The sequence below is a fragment of the Anolis carolinensis genome, chromosome 4 (genome assembly GCF_035594765.1).
Source record: "Anolis carolinensis isolate JA03-04 chromosome 4, rAnoCar3.1.pri, whole genome shotgun sequence".
Lineage (NCBI taxonomy): Eukaryota > Metazoa > Chordata > Lepidosauria > Squamata > Dactyloidae > Anolis > Anolis carolinensis.
Window position 1 is genome coordinate 95,959,584 of NC_085844.1, and position 26,188 is coordinate 95,985,771.

General features: G+C 39.5%; 1 long non-coding RNA gene across 1 annotated transcript; it reads left to right on the forward strand.

Moving 5' to 3' along the window:
• Nucleotides 1–8,336: 8,336 nt before the first annotated feature.
• On the forward strand, nt 8,337–16,222 carry LOC134299027 (uncharacterized). The gene is made up of 2 exons (XR_010006185.1): nt 8,337–9,240; nt 11,207–16,222. It is a non-coding gene; the product is annotated as an uncharacterized LOC134299027 (long non-coding RNA).
• The last annotated feature ends 9,966 nt before the right edge of the window (nt 16,223–26,188 follow it).

Below are 26,188 nucleotides of genomic sequence, written 5' to 3' on the forward strand. Positions count from 1 at the left end.
GCCTGTTTGCTTCCTGCCTGGGAGAATCCTTTGTTGGGAAATGTTAGCTGGCCCTGATTGTTTCCTTTCTGGAATTCCCAATTTCCCTACTTTCAGAGTGTTGCTCTTTATTTACTGTCCTGGTTTTAGAGATTATATTGTTCTGTATTATTATACCACAGTAATTATTTCATATGACAGTAGAGTCTCACTTATCCAACATTCGCTTATCCAATGTTCAGGATTATCCAATGCAGTCAGCCTTTTAGTAGTCAATGTTTTTGTAGGCAATGTTGTCAATACACAGCTGTATAAAATGCACACTGAAGTGGATTATATGGCATTGTGGACTCCAGATAAGCCAGTTCAAAGCAGATAATATAAGATTATAAATGGGTAATATAGCTGTGTGGAAGGGCCTTGAGTCTACCTCCATATAATCCAGTAAAAATCAGATAATCTGTATTTTATAGGCAGTGTGGAAGAGGCCTGGGCACCATTAAATTGCTTAGTGGGTTGCTAGGAGACAAAGTGGGCGGAGCTTACCCTTCTAACTGGCAGCAATGGGGAAAAACAATTATTCCTCTCCCTCTAATTAAGACTTTATTTTTCTTGTTTTTGTTTATGTCTAAACACAGCGGGGATGACCATGTCTTTTGGGGTCAAGTTTCATGGGTTTTGGGTGTGTAGTTTCACTGTTTACTTTAAGTTAGAAATGGTCAGAACATTTATATAAAGAGAGATAATGCATAATGGTGTAGTAAAATGACATCCCTGAGATAAAATGGCAAGCAGCTCAAATGAGTGACAGAGACAGCCTATATGAAATGCTGGAAGGCTACAACAGGGTATGCTGACACATCATATCAGGGTTTAGATTTCCCCATATATTTTCAAGCCTGGGATCTAGAAACTGGATTCAGAGGGATGACTATATTAACTAATGGGCAAAAAAGACCTTCAGTTGAAGAACATCTTCCAAAGCTGGGTTGTAATATTATTATATTTATTTATTTATACTCCACTTTATCTCCCCAATGGGGACTCAACAGAGGTTGCTTGCTGCTAAGCTTTTGCTCCATCTAGAGCGATCCTGTCCTTTGCATGACTCTTTAACTCTTCCATCTGTGCCCAGAACTCTGTCATCCATATAATTTATTTCTTTGGTTGCTTAGACCAGTAGAATCCAACCTTTGGTCTTCCAGATGTTTTGGACTTCAGCTCCCAGAATTTCTGACCATTGGACAAGCTGGCCAGAGTCCTGGGAGGTGGAGTCCCAAACATCTGGAGGGCCAAAGGCTTAGGCTCCTTCCACACAGCTGAATAAAATCCTACATTTTCTGCTTTGAACTGGATTATATGGCATTGTGGACTCAGATAACCCAGTTCAAAGCAGATATTGTGGGATTTTCTGCCTTGATATTCTGGTTTATATGGCTGTGTGGAAGGGCCCTAAGACATTTAGTTCTCAGCATTCCCACATCCATCATAAAACCTTTGTTTCCCAACCTTTAAAAGTTCCACTTGTCCTTGCCCTGTTATTTTGGAACCTAAAGCGGCATGGTTTTGCCTCATATCTCAGTGATTTCAAAATATTGTTTTATCTTTGTTTTCCTTGCACCTTTCCAATCACCCTGTATATTTCTATTAATATTTTTCTGTCTGCCTCTGAGCTTCTTCTATTGGTTGGTGCTCCTCGGGCAGAAAGGCCTTTACACTTTTTCTTGTAAGTTTCTTTGTCTATCCATCTGATTTACTCCTTTGATTTGAATTACCGCATTAATGCTGATGATATCCAAATTTATTTTTCTGCTCCACTTGATAGCTTCTTCTGTTCCTGGTAATATTACTAGCTGTATAACAGCAATCTCATCTGGAATGTCACCACGCAAACTGAAACTGAACATGAACAAAACTCAGTTTAGTAAAATCATCTCTTGGTATCTCTGTTATATTTATTGTTAATAATATTTATTTCCTTCCTCTTCAAAGTGTTTAGAGTCTTAGTGCATTAGTGGATTTTGATCTATATTTGTTTCACTCATTACTTTTCTTCTATAATATTTTTCAGACTTAAAATCAATATTGCAACATTTCTATTTTTTCCTGTTTTCCTGTCATTGTGGTAATATTTTTATTGGCCTCTCAACTTCTCATCGGAGCCCCTGGTGGCGCAGTGGATTAAACCCTTGAGCTGGAAGGACTGATGACTTGAAGGTTGGATTGCTGACCTGAAGGTTGCCGGTTCAAATCCAACCTGGGGAGAGCGTGGATGAGCTCCCTCTATCAGCTTCAGCTCCATGCGGGGACATGAGAGAAGCTTTCCACAAGGATGGTAAAAACATCAAAAGACATCCAGGCATCCCCTGGGCAACGTCCTTGCAGACAGCCAATTCTCTCACACCAGAAGCAACTTGCAGTTTCTCCAGTCGCTCCTGACATAAAAAAAGTTTATCATCTTATCTCATTAGTTTTATTGCTCTCCTTCAATTTTGTCACATTGTTCCTATGATATATTGTTCTTCTGTTTTTTCCTCTCTGTTCTGATTACAGGCAGTCCCCAAGTTAAGATAAGAGGTTCTGAAGGACTGTTCTTAAGTTGAATTTGCATGTAAGTTAGAACAGGTACATTTTTAAGTGTAACTTCAGCCACACATCCATCCATCAACCCATCCATCCATACATACATGTATATACATATATACATACACATATATATATATACAGTAGAGTCTCACTTATCCTACACTCACTTATCCAACGTTCTGAATTATCCAACGCATTTTTGTAGTCAATGTTTTCAATACATCGTGATATTTTGATGCTAAATTCGTAAATACAGTAATTACTACACAGCATTACTGCGTATTGAACTACTTTTTCTGTCAAATTTGTTGTATAACATGATGTTTTGGTGCTTAATTTGTAAAATCATTACCTAATTTTATGTTTAATAGGCTTTTCCTTAATGTCTCCTTATTATCCAACATATTTGCTTATCCAACGTTCTGCCGGCCCGTTTATGTTGGATAAGTGAGACTCTACTGTATTTCGGAGGAAAGAAATGGCAACACCACCAAGAAACGTGCAAACACATATACAAAGAGTTACTGTGAGTTTTCCGGGCTGTATGAGCATGTTCCAGAAGCATTCTTTCCTGACGTCTCGCCCACATCTATTGCAGACATTTCAGAGGTTGTGAGACCTTACAATTTCTGGGGTTGCCTGCTATAGATGTGGGTGAAACGTCAGGAGAGAATGCTTCTGGAACACTGCCATACAGCCTGGAAAACGCACAGAAACCCAGTTATTCCGGCCACAAAAGCCTTCAACAACACATATACATAGATTTAGAATTCTGCATTAGAAAGCTCTAGTGCCTCACCAAACTACAGGCCCACAATTCCACAGAATGTTGTCATGGCAGTTAAAGTGGAATCATAGCTCTTAGACGGTGTAGTGTGAAAAAACCTTGGACAAGAACACAGAGGTCATGATAACTGATCTTTGCTTCTCTGTTGCTTGCTGTTTTATTTGCCATACACCACTTTCTTCTAGTCCTGTTCCCACCTGTTGAAACTGAATACTGTAGTCTCATAACTACTTACCTGGGATAAACTTCCACTGAATTCAGTGAGATATATTGCTAAGTAAACTTGTCTAAGTTTACTCATTTTTACCCATCTGCGGCTGTTCACTTTATCAAGTGATATTCCAAAGTGCAGGTCACAGATATGCTGAATTTTCATATAGGCAAAATAAATGTCTGGATTTGAGGAACTGGAATATAAAAACACAATTTTAGGGCTGGGCACTAGGATCCAAAGCTAGATAACTGTAACAAGATGTGATTTACAGCTGAATGGTTGGATATACAGTATGCAGGGCATTGCTTCTTTAGCAAAATCACAGGTTTTATTTCCAGAATGAATTTTATGAGATAGTTTAATGAGTTAATTACTTGACAACTGTTTCTGCTGTCAGAGAAGAGGTCTAGAGAAGGAGGGTCCCGAAATATTCTTAAATGAGTGAAATAATTCATATGATCACCCAATGCACGTGGCAGGAACTAATATCCCTTCTCCCACACTCAAATGCCATAAGTAACCTCAAGTCAATTCCTATATCCATTTTCAGATGAAAAAGGTCATTAGACTTTAGGGATTTCATAGGCCCCTTCTACACTGCCATATAAAATCTAGATTATCTGTTTTCACTGCCATATAAAATCTAGATTATCTGCTTTGATCTAGATTATATGGCAGTGTAGATTCATATAATCCAGTTCAAATCAGATAATGTGGATGATCTGATTCGATAATCTGGATTTTATGGCAATATAGAAGGGAGTTCAGACATCACTCATAGTTTTGGGGTATCGCTGTGTCTGCAAGCAGTTTTCTTGCATTTCGGGTCATTTTCAACCATACAAGTTTCCCCAAAAATAAGACCTACCCTGAAAATAAGACCTATCATGATTTTTCAGCATTTCTGAGGATGCTCAAAATACAAACCCTGTTTCAAAAATAAGCCCTAGATATAGTTCATTTAAAAAGTCAATTTGGAAAAAATAAAACTGCTCTAAAAAACAAGACCTAACGCATCTTTGGGAGCAAAAATTAATATAAGACCCAGTCTTATTTTGGGGAAAATAGGGAATATATATATATATATATATATATATATATATATATATATGTATTCCAGAAAATTATCCAGATACCTTCAAAATGTGAATGTGAAAGATCCCATGTACAATATTTCCCCATATCTCATATAATGAGATCACTTTCCCCATTAGAGCATTAAATCCCAAGTTTCAAATTACCCCACTGCAGATACTTGTTACATGGCAAAGCTATAAATTAAAATAAATCTGGATTAAAAACAAGAACTTATTTAGTTCACCATTTTGAGGGATCTTTCACAAATGGAGGAGCTTCTCACCTCTGGAAGTCTCTAATCTGGTTTTCCAAGATCTTTATTCAAGTTTTATTCAGTCTCGCCACACAAGTTTCCCCCTGAGCTTTTTTTTGAGTGACTGTGATCCTGTAGGGAGCATTTGCAGCAACAGACTTTGAGAGCATCCCAAGTAATAAATTGTGAAGGAGTGCCCAGACTTCTTCCATCTACAGCTCCAAGAATGAGGTTATCTTGCACCTCTGTCTCCAGAGAGAAAGATTATTCTCGGTTGAAGAGATCTTAACTGCTGGCATCGTCAGCATTATTCTCTTAGTTAATCTTCGGAAGGTGCAATGTTTCCTTATTTAATGTTTGTTATTTGTATACCTTGGTGTTATGTTTAGCACAGTAATGCTACCACTTGTCTTTTCATTTATGATACATGCCAGGTATAAAAAAGAAGTGGGAGGAAGCTGCTACTGATTAGTTTTTGATAACTATTCAGCAACGGTTGTAAGACAAGGTACAATCAAGACCAAACAAGAAATGTTATCCAAACTCTTACTTTGTAAAGAAAAAACCTGTTACGTTTCACAAGCCCAACTTCTTACATTATGTGCAGTCACACTGCAAATGTTGGAAACCAGTGGAAAAATACAAACTAATTTCTTCAGAGCAGGCCGCTTCATTCAAGAATAGCAGTATCGATACAGCACAAAAAACACCACAATACCCTTGTGTCTAATCCCCTATGGAACTGGAAGAGAGGAAAAAATGGTAATATTCAATTATCCAGGTGGGGGCCGCTAGAGAGAGGATAGACCATTTTATGGGGTGGAGAATGGGTTGAACGAGTAAAACCATTTCCCCCTGTTTTCCTGTTATTCCCCCCACTCATGTCCTCATTGTGGAAACAACCCTTGTTTATGATATGGGAATGTGGGAGGGGGTATAACCAGCAAAAACTGAGGGAATGGCTTTCCTTCTTCAACTCCCAATAAAATGGACTATCTTTCTCTCTCTAGTGTTCCCTAGTGGCCTCCACCTGGATAACAGAACAGTACCAAAAATGCTAGTGGGAAAATAACTAAGCTAAGGGGCCTTTCAATCAGACAACTTCTTGATGCTCAGCTTCTCTACTTTATAGAGTAGAGCTGTGCAATTCAAGTCTGGTTTAGATATGAAGAACCACAAGAAGGTTGGGGAGGTGCTAGAAGTTGTCTATCAACTACATCTAAATTGCCAGATTAAATACAGAATGGAGCTTCTATAACTTTAATCTTGAACAGATCATAGGGCAGGAATATGTTCTCTAATGTTCTGTCAAGTGCAGTGCTTCTCAACCTATGGGTCCCCAGATGTTTTGGCCTTCAACTCCCAGAAACCCTTACAGTTGATGTCTATGGATTTCTGGGCGTTATAGGACCCACAGGTTGAGAACCACTGGTCAAGTGGGACACAATTATCTTGTCCTTCCTCGCCTTCCAAACTTCAACTTTTAGCCATAGCAACCCACTCCCAGTCAAGATGATGCAGTGGCACCAATAACGAAACACAACTGGGTGCTTCTCTGCACCCTCTCCCTTTCTCCATCAGTGGGGTGATAGCTTGGAAAGGATGGCTGGGGTTGAAATTTGAGATTTGAAAGTTGGGAAAGGATAGGTACCTGTGTTCCACTTGACAGAAACTTCAGATGCTGTTCCACTGTGTCTTCATGACCAAATTTAGAAGAGCTCCATTCTATATTCATCCTGGCAGTCCTAGCTGTACCTGGAGAGCAGAACATTTCAAAACTGCCCAGTTATAAATGGCTTCAGCCTATTGTTAGACAAGTTGAGTATTCCTTATTAAATGCTTGGGACCAAAAGGGTTTGGGAAATACCATATACATATATAATAAGATTTATTAGGGGAGGATCCAAGTCATAACATGAAAAAGCATTCATGTTACATAAAGGTAAAGGTAAAGGTTTCCCCTGACATTAAGTCCAGTCATGTCTGACTCTGGGGGTTGGTGCTCATCTCCATTTCTAAGCTGAAGAGCCGGCGTTGTCCGTAGACACCTCCAAGGTCATGTGGCCGGCGTGACTGCATGGAGCACCGTTACCTTCCTGCCGGAGCGGTACCTATTGATCTACTCACATTGGCATGTTTTCGAACTGCTAGGTTGGCAGGAGCTGGAGCTAACAGCAGCCGCTCACGCTGCTCCCAGGGTTTGAACCTGGGACCTTTCGGTTCATGTTACATATATGCCTCATAAACATCTCCTAGAGACAATTTCACACAATATTTTAAATAATTACATGCACAAAACAAAGCTTGAATACACTGAACCATAAGAAAGCATAAGTGCCACTATTCCATGTGGATGATTTCACATTTTGGAGAATTGTGGATTTCAGAATTCCAGATAAGGATTGTTCAGTCTGTATCGACTTTTGTTAAATATAAATGTCAAAACTATGAGAGTGAGAAAGGACAAAATTAAATGAAATGTAATCTTCCACATCATGGTAAGAGTGTTGAATTTCTTTTTTAAATTGTTGTAATTAATTCTAAACTTGCACTTCTTTATGTTCATTATCATTTGCAATTGTAATTTATTTATTTATTTATTTATTTATTTATTTATTTATTTACAGTATTTATATTCCACCCTTCTCACCCCAAAGAAGACTCAGGGCGGATCACATTATATACATATAGGGCAAACATTCAATGCCCATAAACACATTGAACCGAGACAGAGACAGACAGACAGACAGACGCTGAGGCAATTTAACCTTCTCCTGAGGGGATGTTCGATTCTGTCCACAGGGGGGAGCAGCTGCTTCATCGTCCACTCTGACCGCACTTCCTCACTTCCTCATTCTAACGTTGTAAATTAGTTAAACTTGCCTCCCCACTTTTATAAGTGGTACCTTTTTTCCTACTTGATAGATGCAACTATCTTTTGGGTTGCTAGGTCAGCAACGAGCAGGGGCTATATTTTATTTTTAATTGATGGGTGCTCACCCCGCCACGGGCTGGCCTCGAACTCATGACCTCATGGTCAGAGTGATTTATTGCAGCAGTTGCTTACCAGCCTGCGCCACAGCCCGCCCCCCTAATTCAATCTTGTGCCCCCTTTGTGGTTTTGTGGAGGTACCTTACATATTTATTTATTTATTTATTTTAGTGACAGAAGTCAGTTGAGAATAGAGTAATAATATATAAAAAAACCACAAAGTAAGTTAAAAACTTAGCATTGTACTAAATTTCCTTTGACCATAAGCTGGCCACTTGGAGACCCTCTCTGTAAGAAGGTCCTCCATTGTGCATGCAGCAGAGCTCAGGCTGCATTGTAGCAACTGGTCTGTGGTTTGCTCTTCTCCACACTCACATGTTGTGGACTCCACTTTGTAGCCCCATTTCTTATGGTTAGCTCTACATCTCGTGGTGCCAGAGCGCAGTCTGTTCAGTGCCTTCCATGTTGCCCAGTCTTCTGTGTGCCCAGGAGGGAGCTTCTCATCTGGTATCAGCCACTGATTGAGGTTCCGGGTTTTAGCATGCCACCTTTGGACTCACATTTGCTAAGTTGTTCCTGTGAGTATTTCTGTTTATCTTAGGAAGCTATTTCTTGATGTAAGGTATTGGCATGCTGGCTGATATCTGAACAGAGGATGGGCCAGAGATGTCAATGCCTTGGTCCTCTCATTACTGGCTGCTGCTTCCCAACAGATGTCAGGTAGTGTGATACCAGCTAAACAGTATAATTTCTCCAGTGGTTAGGGTGTAGACATTCTGTGATAATACAGCATATCTCATAAAGAGCCAGGTCCACTGTTTTAACATTGTGAGATGTATTCCACACTGGGCATGTGTATTCAGCAGCAGAGTAGCAAAGCACAATAGCAGGTGCCTTTACTGTATCTGGTTGTGATCCCCAGGTTGTGCCAGTCAGCTTTTGTACGATATTATTTATAGCACCCACTTTTTGCTTGATAGTCAAGCAGTGCTTCTTGTAAGTCAGAGCATGGTCCAGGGTAACTCCCAAGTATTTTGTTGTGTTGCAATGTTTCGCTGGTAAACATTTACTTCTCAGGACCTTGGTTATTGTGGAGTAAAAAGACATATCTTTGACATAAATGGGATCAGTTAACATTTTCTCTGAATATCTGCTATTTCAATTATTTTTTAAAAAAGAGAATAAATGCATTAATTTTAAGTCTTTAATCATATCCATTCTTCAACTCAATTACAACAATCGTTTCATTAAATTAATATTGTAATTGTCCTCCTTTACAGATAAAAGAAACAAAATTAGTAGGAATGCTCAATAGCTGAGGCGAGGGATTGTATGTTCCAGAAGTGGGCCCAGTAAGTAGTTACAAGCAGCATATTGTTTTTCATTACCAATGATTTGTTTCTTTGCAGAACAACATCCTGTAAAATATTTAACACAGGCAAAGTGACTAATGCACTTTTTGAATCTAAATATTGCTCAATTAAAAATTAACAAGGCATATAATTTTGATTTCTCCCTACAATTGTAGAAACTTGTGCATGAAGATTAATTACTTATAAAGTCAAACACACATTTCCCCTCCCAAACTGGCATTAAATTTGCATCTGCAGTTGTATGTTGAACTTCACTTTAGACTACTGTATGTATGAAAAAGATTTTTGTAGACTCGGAGGAGTCAAAAGTTACAAATGCAAATGAGGTATGAAGAAACATCTTGCTTCTATGTCCAGTGGAAGTGTGCTTTCTGCTAAGTTCGCTTCTAATTGACCCTAGTTGCAATTCAGGAAATCATTAGCAGTGGAGCGAGAGGGGACAATGCAATTATTTCCATTTTCTTTGAAACATAACGAAGAGGAAAGTGGTATATGTTTTGTTGCAAATGGAAAACAAATGAATATTGCAGGTAGCTGGTGCTGCATGAAAACTGTGCCAGTTGAATCTCAAAGGTTTAGGGTTTTCTGGGGAAAAAAATTAAAAGCGTACTCAGAAGACAGAAATACATATTGGGCAAATTTGTCTCTGTGACAAGAGCCCTAGGCTGATGTTCAGAAAGTTTCTGTTGCAGATGACCAAGCTTCTGCCATGCTGTCTTCACAGTGTATGCCTGGGCCTATTCTCTCTTCACATACTGATTTCCCAATGTCACATATTGAACACATGTATAAAGGCCTATCTACATGAAATCAATGGTGAGATACATACATTCTGTGTTCAGTCTGCAGGCCCATCCCTGAAATCTATGTTATGTCTAGATGGGAAATTCTGTCCCAGGATAAATGGACACACATTTGAAAATGGCAGCAATAATAATGATAATACTTTGTTTTTCTATCTCGCCACCATCTCCCTGAAGGGACTCAGGGTGGCTAACATGGGGCGCAGTCCAAAACAGAAACAAAATATAACAGTTTAAAGCACATATTAATAAACTAAAAACAAAGATACAACAATCAAATAAAATAATTGATTAAAACATAGCATACAATCCTTATATATAAAAGGGTAATGGAATCACGGCACCGGACAAAACAACTAAACTAAACTCCCCACCACCTCAAAAATTGACAGCACAACCTCTCATCCACGCCTCTACATTCATACAACAAAAAGAAAAGAAAAAGTAAGTCCTAGCCACAGCAACGCGTGGCCGGGCACAGCTAGTAAAACATATAAGGACCAAGCAAGTGAAGTAATAATACAAACATCAACCACTATGAATAAAAAAGGGGGTACCTAAAAACCTGTTGCAGAGCTGGATATCCAATACTGAATTTACAAATCATAGTTCTGACAAAGAAAACCTACAAAGAGAGACAGCTGAATTGAGTTATATTCACATGAAATCATTATCTTTCTATGAACACAGATAGTGGTTTCATTGCCCCCTACATATATTTATATGTGAATATTCATATATTCATATGTGAATCCTCAGAAATGCACATATGACAGAAAAGGTTTTAGCTACAAGAAACCCGACTTTTGCTAAGCAGCTTTATTGCTTTCACATGTCAATATCAGTACCAACTGACCACTGTAAAGATCTGAAAAGTCTGTATAGCACTTTGAAAATTTAAATCAAGGATCATGATTTGCATCTTTCTGATTCCTTTTACATTCTATCTCATTCCCACAACTGTATTAATATACTCAATAACCTGACGCTAAAGAGATCTAGGAGTCTTACTAGATCACAATCATAAGTCAACAGTGTGATGTGGCAGCTAAAAAGCCAGTCTGATTATAGACTGCATCACTTGGAGTGTAATGTCCAGATCGAGAGAAATAATAGTACTACTCTGTTCTGCTTTGGTCTAGGTGCCGCAATTCAAAAAGGATATTGACAAGTTGGAATGTGTTCAGAGAAGACTGAACAAAATGGTCAAAGGTCTGAAAGCCAAGCCCTACGAGGAACAACTTAGGGTGTTGGGTATGTTTTAAGACAGTGGTCTCAACCTTTCTAATGCCGTAACCCCTTAATACAGTTCCTCAGGTTTAGGTGACTCCCAACCATAAAATTATTTTATCTGAGAAATGATTATATAACACTAATAACTGGGAACTATTGCACGGTATGCAACAAGCACTTATAAATGTATGCCTATTTGAATAAGTAAATAAATAAAAGGGGAAAATAATAAAATTATTTTCATTGCTACTTCCTAACTGTAATTTTGCTACTGTTATGAATCGTAATGTAAATATCTGAATTGCAGGATGTATTTTCACTCAAATATGGCACAGATACCTGATACACCCAAATTTGAATAGTGGTGGGGTTGGAGGGGGGGAGGTTAATTTTGTCATTTGGGAGTTGTAGTTGCTGGGATTTATAGTTAACCTACAATCAAAGGACATTCTGAACCCAGCCCACAATGGATCTGCACTAAATTTGGCATACTACATGGTCAACATTGAATACTGGTGGGATTGGGGGAGGCTGTTTTTGAATTCTGGAAGTTATAGTTTACCAATATTCAAAGAGCACCCTGTACCAAACTGGTGATAGAACTAGTAAACTTGCCACACATACTCATCATCCCAAAGGACAGGCGGGGAGATCTTCAGACTTCTCTGCCAAAGGGGTTCCTAAGACCATCAGAAACATGTGTTTTCTGGTGGTCTTTCGCGACCCCTCTGACACCTCCCTCGCAACCCCTAGGGGTCCTAACTCCCAGGTTGAGAAATGCTGTTTTAAGAGAAGGTTAAGAGGCATGAGACAAACTGGAACCACAGGAAAACAAGACTACATTACAGGATCAAACTCCAAGGTAATCCAAGGTAATAGAAATCCAAATAGCAAAGTTACTTGAACAATCAACTGGATTAAAAGGCAACACAAGGCTGGAACTTGAAGCAAAATCCATGGCTGCAGGAATATACAGGAACACAGAGCAAAGATCTTTCTCTCTTGAATTGCAATGTTGCCACCTCTGCTACGGCAGAGAAGGACCAGGCATTTAAGGAAAATCCAAGGTCTTTCTTCCATGAGAAAACTCTTTCTCTCATGAGAAAACTATTCATTAGAGTGCTTCAAAAGCAGTCGTTTACTTCTCTGCAAACATTCTCATTCCCTCCTTTGATGAGTTATCACTCCCCTCCTGTCAAACCCATTATCCTCTAAACTAGAATGCCCATCTGGCACCTGGAAATCTGGCCTTGACTGCTGAGAGGAATGCGGTTCACAATGTGTGCTTGCAACCATTCAGTCTCTGGTCCAAGAATCCACTGGGACAAACTCTGGCTGCATGGCAGGCCCAAACCCAGAGTCCTCTGGCAAAGAAGGTGCAGGGAAAATCACTGGCTAAATGGGCCCAATCCCAAGCTCAGGCTGAGCTACAACAGTATCTTTATTTATAAAATATGTACACTACATTCTCTGGTCATGTCTGTTCACATCTTAGCACACTGCACAGAGCACACCGCATTCATCTTTTCTGGTTTGCACAGGAAACTCCAAAAGTGGCACTCTACCAATTTTATCTACCTCCATTATTTTATATGACTACCCCAGAGGAGACAGGCATTGAAGGCCTATCCCCTCTGCCTTAGTTATCGCATTCCATCCTAAACATTAGATATCCCTTTGTTATTGTCCTAACAAGATTCCACCATGGAAAAAGTAAGAAGGTCTGCTTGATTTATGTGAGTTATGTTTCACAACGCTTCTAAAGTAGTCCTTGTAAATAAATGACTACAGTGTGAAGTCACAAAAATCATTGGGTGGTTGAGACCCTTCATACATTATGCATCATCTCTAATATGCACAAATAACTGCTTTAAAGGTCTTCTACATGCAAGAGAAATACAGTTTTAAAGGATCACACTGACAGAAGATAACAATAGGCAGTTTCCACAGAGGCTGCAAAAGCCATTAAGAAATTTCTGGCAATGAAAATTCTGTGTCTGTGTTGTTGTTACTGTGTTTTCCCCATCTATGCTTCTGCAATGCTGCTCTTTGAGTGTACATATCAGCTGGATATATCAATATCAATGCTTTTGTTACTGGAGTGTTTTGCTTTCTTCTCAGTGCTCAAACCAGTTCCCCTTTTGGTAACCCTTCCAATAGCCATTACTACTGACAATTGACTGTGGAGAAAACTTTAGAAGTGGAGTAAAATCAATCTACTCTGCAAAAATACAAATAAATGACTTCACTCAAAAAATAGAAAGGCAGAAAGGGATCAGAAAAGAATGTCCACTCTCACTTCTACTTTTTATACTAGCAGTGGAAGAGTTGGCAAGGCAAATTCGATCAAATACCAATATGGCATGTGTAACGATTTGGCAAAAAAAAAAAAATACAAGATAAGATTCTTTGTAGATGGCATTGCAATTTTGACACAAAATCATCTGCAGAACATTCCAAAAGCATTAAAAATAATGGAATTTGGAAATGTGGCAGGACTGTCAATCAATCAAGACAAAACAAAAATTATAACTCATAATATGAATAAAGAGAATCAAGAGATGCTGAAACAAAAGTCAAAAATTGATATTATAGCTAAAGTAAAATATCTGGGAATTCAATTAACAAATAATCATTGTGAACGGTTCAAAAATAATTATGAAAAAGTATGGAAAGATAAACAAAAAATTTACAAAGATGGAACAATTTGGATTTGTCCTTATTTGGAAGAACATTGACAATTAAAATGAATGTACTTCACAAAATGATATAACTGTTTCAACCAATTCCAATTTTGGAATAAAGATTTGACAAAATGTATATGGAAAAATTAATAGCTAGAATAAACATGAAACGCCTACAAGATGTGAAAGACAAAGGAATAATTGCATTACCAAGTATGGGACAATATTATGATGCAGTTGTATGGGCATAGATTAAAGAATTGATTGTTTTAAATTAAAGATTATTAACAATTGAAGGGACAAATTTAAGATGTGGTTGGCATGCATTTTTATATATGACAAAATGAAATTGCACTTTAAGAAACATCAGATAAGGAGCTCATTGATAAGTAAATGGACCTTTTTACAATAAACTATCAGAATGGACAAAATGGCAAGAGGCTAAGAACACCAAGGAGAGAATACTTAACATAAACAATTATTAGATAAGGGGACACCACAGAAATTAAAAACACTACAGGATCTGGGATTTCCTGCCTTGATATTCTGGGTTATATGGCTGTGTGGAAAGGCCCTGGGAGAAGAGACTAGAAGATCGTGAGATAATCCTGGAAGAAGATACAGCATTGAACTTATTGTTTGGTGGCAACATCACTCCTCCCTTAACTGTAGTAGATACATGGACATTTAAATTTTATATACTCCTTGATATGAAGAAATAGATGTATTTTTAAAAAGGAAAAATGCTTTTAAAATAATGTGGGGTGCTTCAATGTAATAAGGACACAGGGCCCTTCCACACAGTCATATAACCCAGAATATCAAGGCAGAAAATCCCACAATATCTGCTTTGAACTGGTTTATATGAGTCCACACTACCAGTAGATAATGTGGGATTCTATTGTTGATGGGGTTCAAAGGGCTCTTTGATTGTAAGTGAACTATAAATCCCAGCAACTATTCATTATATAATCTGCACACTTATTGGCAGTAAACTCCCAACTATGGGCCTTTCCACCCAGCCATGAAACCCATAATATCAAGGCAGAAAATCCCACAATATCTGCTTTGAACTGGGTTATATGAGTCCACATTGTCATATATTCCAGTTCAAAGCAGATAATGTGGCCTTTATATTCAGGCTGTATTTTCATGTATCATGGACCAAAATTCTTTTGCCTTTTTACACTTCCACCAAATGTGGTGGTAGGAGCCCTCCTCTTCACCACATTTCCAACATTTTAAATTCCTGCTTTTTTAAATAATGCCCAGTTTTTTAGGTGTTATGTACCATCTATAGAATACTTTCATCCAATTTTCTTTTAATTGGTATGCATATGTAAATTTAAGCCTTCTACCCCAACAAGCTTCCCATTCATCCATTTGAATTGATATTCCTATATCTGTGATGTCTCAGGGACCTTTTGCCCATGACCATCATAGCCATCATAGATCAAACTGAAGAGGATTTGGGCTTTTTTCCATCTCAGCAAGATTCTGTTCCATTCCAGATGTCTCCTGTTGGCATTTTCGTGCTAGAGCCAATTAGGGATGCCCTTGAAACAGAGCCTGTTTCTCCAGAAAGCTTGGTGTTTGATAGGAAGGCTTTTCTCAAAACACATCGCTCCCAAAAGCAGTTTTTAAGGCAAAGTGCAAGATTAGCGGAGACGATTGTGACTAAACCGTTTCCCTTGGGAAGTTTCGGGGAGGCAGGCATCTGGTACGATGTTGAAACAGCTCTGTTCTCTGGGAAAATTTGGGGAGTCAAACACCTGCTTGGGGGGAGTTCTTGAACTTCCATAAAAGTTCTGCACTGAGCTTTCCCTATTGCAGTGTCAACATGACTATTCATAGAAGAACATTGTCTCTTGTTCCTGAGCTTCCAAGCGGCCCTCCGGTGTGCTTACTCACGAGTAGACCAGGAGTTGCGTCCCACTCCTTGTCAAGTTTGGACTGCGTTTCAGATTCACCACGAAATACCTTGCCTAGCCTTGAATTCTTGTTCTGGACTTTACTTCAAGAATCTCCCTGTGAAACCTTGCTCTTTCCCCACTCAAACTTCCAAAGAGTTTGAGTGTGTTTCGGTTATTTGGATTATAGAATTTGGACTCTAATACTGGACATATAACTTCATTTTATTGAACTAATTTTGATCTTCTCTAAAAGGTCAACTGCTGGACTATATACTCTGCTTATTTTTGTTTAGAACTTTTATTGCTTTAATAAAGATATTAGATTGTTTATTGGCCTCTGTGTTGGTTTCCAGTGTTCGCACTGCTTAGGGGTGTTACAATATCTTTAGACCATTTAACCATGCAATTTTTAACTAATTCAGTTTCAGTGTTCAGTTTTCAGTGTACCTATTAATCTACTGACATTTGCATGTTTTCAAACTGCTAGGTTGGCAGAAGCTGGGGCTAACAGTGGGAGCTCACCTAATCCCGTGGATTCAAACCACCAACTTTCCGGTCAGCAAGTTCAGCAGCTCAGCGGTTTAACACATTGCACCACCATGAGGTTGAGGACATGGGACTATTGAATATGACCCCAACCCATGTGCAGCATATTCTCCAAAATGGGTTCTGCACCACAAGTTGATGTTCCATTTCCCCAGCCCCACTAATCTGCTCATTCTGGGAAGGATGGCGTCACCATGGTTCATGACAGGTGACTTACCTGTGTAAAGGAAAAATACTGTGACAGGAGTCACCAGTGAATGTGAGCTGAAATTAATATTGCAGCATCAGATGTCTGCTTGGCTGAATTTATAATTGCTTTGCAGGGAAAGCATATGATCTCAGTTGTCACTGAGTCAGCTTTGCTTAGCTTCCATGCTTGCTCTGTCCATAGTCCACAGCTCTTCTTTTACCTGATAAAATTTAGACTCCTCAAACATAATTAGCAAAAAAAAAAAAAATACCCACCTCATTATAGAAGTGGGGTAGGAGACCTATTTTGCCATTTGTCCTTGCAGCTGACCAATTTTCAAACTATGAATGTTGTAACGAACTATAAAATTCCTTAAAAACCTATTGGTGAAATTAGGTGAGAAAGCCAAAGTCGTGAGCAGGCTTGTCTAATGGAGAGCTTTACAGACATCTCTTTTCTTTGCAGCACAGATTGCTGCAAGAATTACCTTGGTTGTCTTCTGGGTCATACCATGAATACTGTCCAGATCTATGATTTCATTGGTGTGGTGAGTTTATTGGAGCAAGTTGTAACTATACCATACCATTTTCTATTGAGAAATCTCAACTAAAAGGGACTATTCCAAGATCAAAGTGAAATGAGAGGTTTATTGCTTTTCCTTCATTTGGAGTGGTAGGGAAAAGAAATATGTAATCTAGTCTACTTGCCGCCAGTGGCGCAGTCGGTTAAACCTTTGTGCCGATAGGACTGATGACTTTAAGGTTGGGTTGCTGACCTGCAGGTTGCCAGTTCGAATCCAACCCGGGGAGAGCGCGGATGAGCTCCCTTGATCAGCTCTTGTGGGGACATGTGAGAAGCCGCCTACAAGGATGGTAAACATCAAAACATCCGGGCATCTCCTGGGCAATATCCTTGGAGACAGCCAATTTTCTCACACCAGAAGCAACTTGCAGTTTCTCAAGTTGCTCATGACACGGAAAAAAAAACTTGCTTCAATAATAATAATAATAATAATAATAATAATAATAATAATAATAAGACGAACATCAAAAAATCAGCTGATGACCCAAAATGCAGACTGTGCAAGGAAGCTGACGAAACCATTGATCATATCCTCAGCTGCTGTAAGAAAATCGCACAGACAGACTACAAACAGAGGCACAACTATGTGGCCCAAATGATTCATTGGAACTTATGCCTCAAGTACCACCTACCAGCAGCAAAGAACTGGTGGGATCACAAACCTGCAAAAGTATTGGAAAATGAGCATGCAAAGATACTGTGGGACTTCCGAATCCAGACTGACAAAGTTCTGGAACACAACAACCAGACATCACAGTTGTGGAAAAGAAAAAGGTTTGGATCATTGATGTTGCCATCCCAGGTGACAGTCGCATTGACAAAAAACAACAGGAAAAACTCAGCCGCTATCAGGACCTCAAGATTGAACTGCAAAGAATCTGGCAAAGACCAGTGCAGGTGGTCCCAGTGGTGATGGGCACACTGGGTGCCGTGCCAAAAGATCTCAGCTGGCATTTGGAAACAATAGACATTGACAACATTACGATCTGCCAACTACAAAAGGCCACCCTACTGGGATCTGCACGCATCATCCGAAAATATATCGCATAGTCCTAGACACTTGGGAAGTGTTCGACTTGTGATTTTGTGATACGAAATCCAGCATATCTATCTTGTTTGCTGTGTCATAATAAAATAGTAATAATACACTTTTTTATATTCCCCGTTATCTTTCCAGAGAGACTCAGAGAGGATGACATTACACATATTAGGCAAACATTCAATGCCTTTTATACAATGAACAACAACGACACACAATACATAGACAAAGGTAAGACCTCTTCTTTTATCTCTGGCGTCTGGAGGCGATGCTCAACTCCAGCCATGGGGAGGTGCTCTTGTTCCATTTTTCCATGCAGAGGCTGTTGTGCATAGGCATCTCCAATCATATTGCCAGCATGTCTGCATGGGGCACCATTTTACCTTTTCCGTCAAGGCAGAAAAGGTAAAAAGTATTGATATACTCACATTGCATGCTTTTGAACTGCTAAGTTGACAGAAGCTATGGCTAACAGCAGGAGCTCACCCTGACTCACGGCTTCAAATTGCCAACCCTTTGGTCAGCAGATTTCTTACAGCTAACGGTTTAACTCACTTTGCTGCAGCATCCCCTATATCCAGAAAGTGGAGCTAGAGCAGAGTGAAGGATAATGTAGAATTAATGTAGTTTGGCACCACTTTAACTACCACAGCTTAATGCTATGGAATCATCAGGACTGTAGCCAAAGGGGGAGTTTAGGGGTTTAACACCCCCCCCCCTTTGAAATTTTCAGTTTTTTTTTAACTGGTTTACTTGTGAATTTTAAATGGTTAACCATATCCCCATGAGTGTCCACTGAAGTTTATCTGTCTTGAGTGTCCACTGAAGTTTATCTATGGAGCCTGATTTCTAAATTATTTTGTGTTATGGAACTACTCTTCATGATTCGCTTTTAAAAAGTTTCACCTCCCCCCATTTTTTTCTGGCTAAGGCCCTAGGAATCATGGAAGTTGTCATTTTACAAAGTTTTTAGCCCCCCCCCCCCCCCAAATAATACTAGTGCCTCACCAAATTACAACTCCCATAGCATTGAGCCATGGCAGTTAAAATGGTGTCAAATTCCATTACTTTTACAGTGTAGAAGTTACTTGATTAAATACATAGATGCCCTGGGAAGTCTTTACAAGTTTCAATTAAAAAAAAGCTTTGCAAATTCTACCTAGTACAGTAGAGTCTCACTTATCCAACATAAACGGGCCAGCAGAAGCTTGGATAAGCAAATATCTTGGATAATAAGGAGGGATTAAGGAAAAGCCTATTAAACATCAAATTAGGTTATGATTTTACAAATTAAGCACCAAAACTTCATGTTATACAACAAATTTGACAGAAAAAGTAGTTCAATATGCAGTAATGCTATGTAGTAATTACTGTATTTACGAATTTAGCACCAAAATATCATGATATTTTGAAAACATTGACGACAAAAATGGCTTGGATTATCCAGAGGCTTGGATAAGTGAGACTCTACTGTACTTTCTATATTAGCTGAACTAGAGATTTGCACAGAACATTTGAGAACCACTGTTGAGTGGACTGGATAATGATCTTGAAGGTCTCTTATCCAAGAGCTCTACTTCTAGTGAGGTTTTATGGTACTCCTTCCCAACTCTTGAATTCCAGAGTTGGTGTGCTGTTGTTCCTTATTACCAAAATTTTATTCCGGCAAATAAATCACATGGAGGCAGAAAACCTGAAGTCTTAATCTTATACTTGATAACAAACATTCCTTAGTAGAACCAAGCAACCACGTTGTATATTTTCTGAGTGTCAGACAATGTAGTTGCGTCAAAGTAAGACAAACCACATCCTTTCTTCTTTTTCAGTTAGAAAAATCTCAGAAATGTCAGGATGGTTTTTCTGTATGTGTTCTGCTGAATCACTTTTCTGTGCTACCAGAGAAAGTAACATAAGTTTCCTGGTATCTAACCGCAAAGTATAAGTCACTAATAAATGTACGCTGTGTAGGCCGGGAGCTCTGGGATGCATATTATTACTTATACATACCTTGTTGGTAACAGAACATAAATACTGCAATAAAGCCTCCATTTGTAATTTGTGTGGAACGTTTCTGAAGGTATGAAATATGAATCACATTTTGTAATGGCCCTTTGTGTGGAGGTCTGCTGGGAAAATATTGTTCTCTGTGAGACAAAGTAAATTGCAAAGGTTACTGAAGGGACTTCACTCTTGTACAAGAAAATACATTTAATCTGACATAGCTGCTCTAATGATCTCCCGTGTTATCTTTTATTGAACACAAAATTTGGTACAGCCATCAAAGTTGTGTACACTGCCAAGTGCAGATTACTGATACAGGACGAAAGGGAATTACACCAACAAAAATTACTTAGTCCAACATGCTTTGGGATGTTTGTAAATGTTGATGTGGGAGAGGGGCAGATTCCAAGGCACCCATTATAAATATAATGAATTGCCTTGTAGTAAGTCTACATTCATCCACTCATGTGTACTTTTGGAGTCAAGAACGTAAAAATGTAAGAGCTGTCTTTCTTGTTATAAACTAGGTTAGTTAGTGTAGCCTTATCTTTTAATGTTTAAAAAGTGTGTTTAAGTTGGTTTAAAGTTGTAAGGGAACTAGAATCACAGTAACACAGAGCCAAATTAGAAGTAACTCATCTATACGCATAATAAAAATGAAAATCTGTATGTATGTATGTATGTATGTATGTGGCACGGGTGTCGGCTCACACAGACAGCCTCTGGCCTTCACAAACAGACTATAGTTCCCAGTGCTGAGGAGCCACCAAGACACTCCCTCCAAGGACATTGCAGGTTACAGCGAGCACATCCCAGTGTTCCTTTCTCTCTCCATCTACATGATCCCGCCCACTGCCTCTCCCTTATCCCTTTCCTACCCTTTCCTATGGCAGACAGCAATTGAACATACTGGAGAGGTTTAGGGAGAATACACCATGATTTCTAGGAGTTGTAGGGACTGGGATGTATAGTTCATCAGCATTCTAAATATAAATGCCAGCAACTACAACTCGACATTTGGGAGTTGTAGTTGCTGGGATTTATAGTTAGAATGCTGATGAACTATACATCCCAAGGTCTATTTTCCACAAACTCCACCAGTGTTCAAATTTGGGCATATTGAGTATTTGGGCCAAGTTTGGTCCAGATGCATCATTGTTTGAGTCCACAGTGCTCTGTGGATGTAGGGGAACTACAACTCCAAATCTCAACGTCAATGCCCACCAAACCCTTCCAGTATTTTCTGTTGGTCGTGGGAGTTCTATGTGCCAAGATTGGTTCAGTTCCATCATTGGTGGAGTTCAGAATGCTCTTTGCTTGTAGGTGAACTATAAATCCCAGCAACTACAAATGACAAAATCAATTCCCCCCCCCCCATCCCACCAGTATTCAAATTTCGGCGTATCTGATATTTGTGCCAAATTTGGTCCAATGAATGAAAATACATCCTGCATATCAGATATTTACATTATGATTCACAACAGTAGCAAAATTGCAGTTATGAAGTAGCAACGAAAATAATTTTATGGTAGGGGGTCACCACAACATGAGGAGCTGTATTAAGGGGTCGCGGCATTAGGAAGGTTGAGAACCACTGAGATAGATAATCTATGAGCCTTCAACATGTTCAGTTTCTGCCCTCTGCCTAGGAAGCTTCCTGAGATAACACTGGTGTGTTTCCATTTCCTAAATCCCATTTAACAGGGATTCAAACCCCCAGTCAGGCAGGACCTTAGCAGGCAGGTAAACATGACTAACCCTGCTCCCAACTTGCACAGTGATAAATAAAAGATAAAAGTTTCCCTTGTTGCTTCCGCCTCTGGGGGGGGGGGGGTGGTGCTCATCTCAATTTCTAAGCTGAAGAGCTTACCTTCCCGCCGGAGCAGTACCTATCTATCTACTCACATTTGCATGTTTTCGAACTGCTAGGTTGGCAGAAGCTTGGGCCAACAGCGGGAGCTCACCGCATCCCACAGATTTGAATCGCCAACCTTCCAATCAACAAGTTTAGCAACTCACTGGTTTAGCCTACTGCATCACTACGCCCCCCCTACAGTGATAAATAATAAATTTTATTTGCTCATGCACAGGCTTTGGTAGACAGGAACTCCAATGGAGATGCAGTACAAGTACCTAAAACATCTCCAAGATTTTACTGTTGCATGCATGTTCATCTATATGAGAGAATTTGAGGCGAGACGGAACTTTCCAAGTTATTTAGGTTCTATGTTTGCATTACGCAGGGAGTAGTTTGAAAACACATTATTAGATTAAACCTTAAAATTAAGCTCAGCTTGGCTAAAGTTATTTCTGGACAAGATCAGAACATAGAAAAATTGTGTTGGCTGAGCCAACTTGGAAGTTATTTGTGAGTGGCTCTGCAATTCCATGAATGCAAAACAGAATATAAGCATAAATTAAGATGAGAAATTATTGGTGTGGGGAAAGCCTTTTCAATGCCACTAATGAAAATGCCCTTAAAATGACCCAGCCGGGTTACAGCAAAAGTGAACGACAAGGTGTTTGCAATAAACCCAAATAATGGGAATTCTATTGTTTGCAATTTCATGTTTCCAATATAAAGTTACCTGTCACTGAAAAATGCATTTCAGGCAGTTTTTTTAATAACTTAATCGTAGCACTGCTGAAGGATAGAGTGACTTTCCAACCAGTAGCAATGTTACTCTTAATGGCCTGCTTGCTTTTCCATCAGAGGAGGCTTTGGAGTTCAGAAGTGACTGTCATCACTTTCTCCGGCACCCTGTTTGAATCTGAAAACTTTTTTCACTTCTTAGCCCCTGTTCTTGAGTCTTTGTAAGAGTGTACATTGACCCAAAGCATCCGAGCCCAGGAAATTCCTGCTATCACTACACAATGAGATTATATTGAGTGTTTAGGTCAGGGTTGCAGTTCAAGTACAAGAAGCGCTGGGCTGAATGATAATGATACTTATTTTGAGTGATAAGTAGAGAATGAACCTTGTGTATCCTGCATCAAGGCTGTCTGACAAAACACACACGGGATGGATAACATTACCCTTAAATGCCTAATGACAAGGGCTAGGATTAATGCGTCCCCACCTTTTTAGTCCGATACATTGGCTTGATGGATATTCCACTAATAGATCAAAAGAAGAATTGTACCAGAACAGGAAGTTTCAGCAGAGGTTAATATATCTTGTAGAGAAACGGAAGATCCCAATCTCTTAACAACCTGCTCACTTCCATCAGTCTCTTTTTATAGGGGCGGAGGGGGGGGACTTATTGGACTCAAGGTTGCTATGGGACTGATACCTGAATGTTGGGCATCAATGTTTATTTTGAAGCAGATTTTGCTACCAGAGGCTTTCTTGTCCTATTGGATCACATTTAAAATGTTCCTTTTTGGGGGGATCCACATCTCTGATAATCAACCCACTCAGCTTATCTTTTCTTTGATTGTTACATCAAGACACCTATGATAATAAAATTAAAACAATATGTGAATAACATTACTTACAACTGATAAAAAACAACCAACTACTTACATTAAAAAAGTAATTTGTTAGCTTTTGCAGTAATGCTTCCAAGTTGTTGTTCAGCATAATACTGGTTCCTCACATCTCTCTTTCATTCATTTGTGTTTTATTCCTTGGGATGTATACAAACTAGGTTTCTGCATTTTTGGTGAACCACTATCTGTTTCTGCTTGCCAGATATCATAAGCCCCCCATATCTGTTTTCAAGCACCTCCCGAAAACAGGAGCACTGCCGAATGGGCGTTTTTGTTCTGCATAAAAAAACAGGGTTTTTTTGGCCCATTGGTGGCAATGGAGAACTTACAAGGCTCCCCTTTCCCCTGGGAGCCTTTCCTTTCTTCCCTTCAAGGGAGCCTGGGTGTCAGCAACGGTATTGCACCCCAAGGCAGCATGAGCACTGGAAACCAGACAGAGACCAATAATCATATAATATCTTTTTAAAAACAATTATAAATTCAGGAAAGAATAAGTGGAAAGGTTGAGTGGATAACAGTCCTTTGTAAAAAGGTATGAATTAGTCCAAAGAGTTAAAGTGAAATGTCCAATATTATTGTCCAAAGTCCAGAAACCGAAACACGCTCAAAACTGTTGGAAAGTTCTTGAGCGGGGAACAAAAAGGAAGCAAGACTGAAGTACAAAGTCTAAAGTCACTTGGAAGTCTTTGATATCAAGGCAGGAACGAGACGAGGCTGAAGCCAAACTTGATTCAGTAACAAGGCAAGGAAGTAGACTTATTCCGGGTCTACTCGGGAGTTGTGGCTCAGCTTGGCCGCCAGGATCAGGAAACTTGGCTTGGAGAAACAGGAACTAGAGTCGGTGAACCTTACTCAGGAAATCGCTATGTTGACACCGCAAAGTGTTCACGGTGCAAGACACTTTTATGGAACTTAGATCTGATCACAAGAAGGAAAGCCAAACTCCCTAAGGGTTCCCAAGGGAAAATCTTCTATCCATTATCCCCTCGAGATGCCAAGCGGTTACTCCTACAGAGTCCTTGCTTTTCAGATCTCTGGCGATGCAGAAACTCCTTTCTGTTGAAGGACACATTCTCTGGGGAACTAAGAACATCTGGTTCAGCCATGGGAGTAATATTTCCAGTATATCTCCCAATTAAGGAAGCATCCGAGCTATCAACAGCTGGGAGCTGTAATTGGAAGGAGCTCTGCGGACTAGGTAAAAAGTCAGAATAAGCTTCATCCTGGTCAAAGTTCATTTCTGAATCAGGTTCAGAAACCAAAGGTGGCTGGGGTATGACAAATGGGGTTAAGAAAGTACCCTATCCAGCCCATTATGGAGAGGGGGGACTTCCCACAGGCTCCCCTTCTATATCCTTCATTAAGACCTGGATTTTAAAAAGCATCAGAGTTAAGATACTATTCTTTCTGGATCCTTTACCTTCTGTTATACAGGAGACCAGATTTAATGCTTCTTAAAGCTGTTTCTACTCTAGAGTAGAGGCAGGTGTGCTGGCTTTCTCTCAACAGCACCAGCAGCATGCCACACAGCTTTCCAGGCATTTTAAGGAGGCCCAGGGAAGGAAGAGTGATGCCTGGACTACCTTAAAAATCCCCTCTTTTTTCCCCTACTGCCTGCGTGCAATCTCTTTTCTGCTTGGGGTTTTGCTTCCTTAAAGCTGTTTCTACTTTCTACTCTAGAGGAGAGGTAGGCTTTTCTTTTTGTTTGCTGGGATTACTATTATTAATAATTATCTTTTAGAAGTATTTTCTGAAAGAGAGGAAGGGAAGGAGAAAAAGAAGCTAAAAGAAAGCCTCTTTGTAGCTAACCTTACCTATTAGGCCAGGAATGAAGCCTGGGTTACAGTGAGTGAGACAGGCATCCATTTTGTTGAGGAATGCCAGGCAGCCATCTTGAGTGTGGTTAGAAAGAGGGAGGAGCTTAGAGAGAGAATTCTAGGATTGGCCAGAGCAGATGGGAGGAGCCAAATCTTAGAGTGTAGAGGGGGAAAAAAGAGCTCAGAGGCAGTTCCGTTTTGGGGTTTGGAGAGGAAAGGGCAGTTTGGAGGGTGTGTGAGAGAGAGAACCGAGAGTTATGAAACTGACAGGCTAGGTCAGGCAGTTTGGATCTCTTGAGGGGAAGATAACTCAAGGGATGATCTCTCACTACTGGGCTCGTTACCGTGTTTCCCCAAAAATAAGACAGTGTCTTATATTAATTTTTGCTCCCAAAGATGTGCTAGGTCTTATTTTCAGGGGATGTCTTATTTTTCCATGAAGAAGAATTCACATTTATTGTTGAACAAAAAAATGAACATTTATTATATACTATACAGTAGTTGTCATCACAAACCAGCATAACCAGACAAACTGTGAATCCTATCAAGAATTTCTTGTTACTACCAATATTTCCATGTACAACACTCTAAGGTACGTGCATTTACCGATCCTGCATGCTCTGGTGT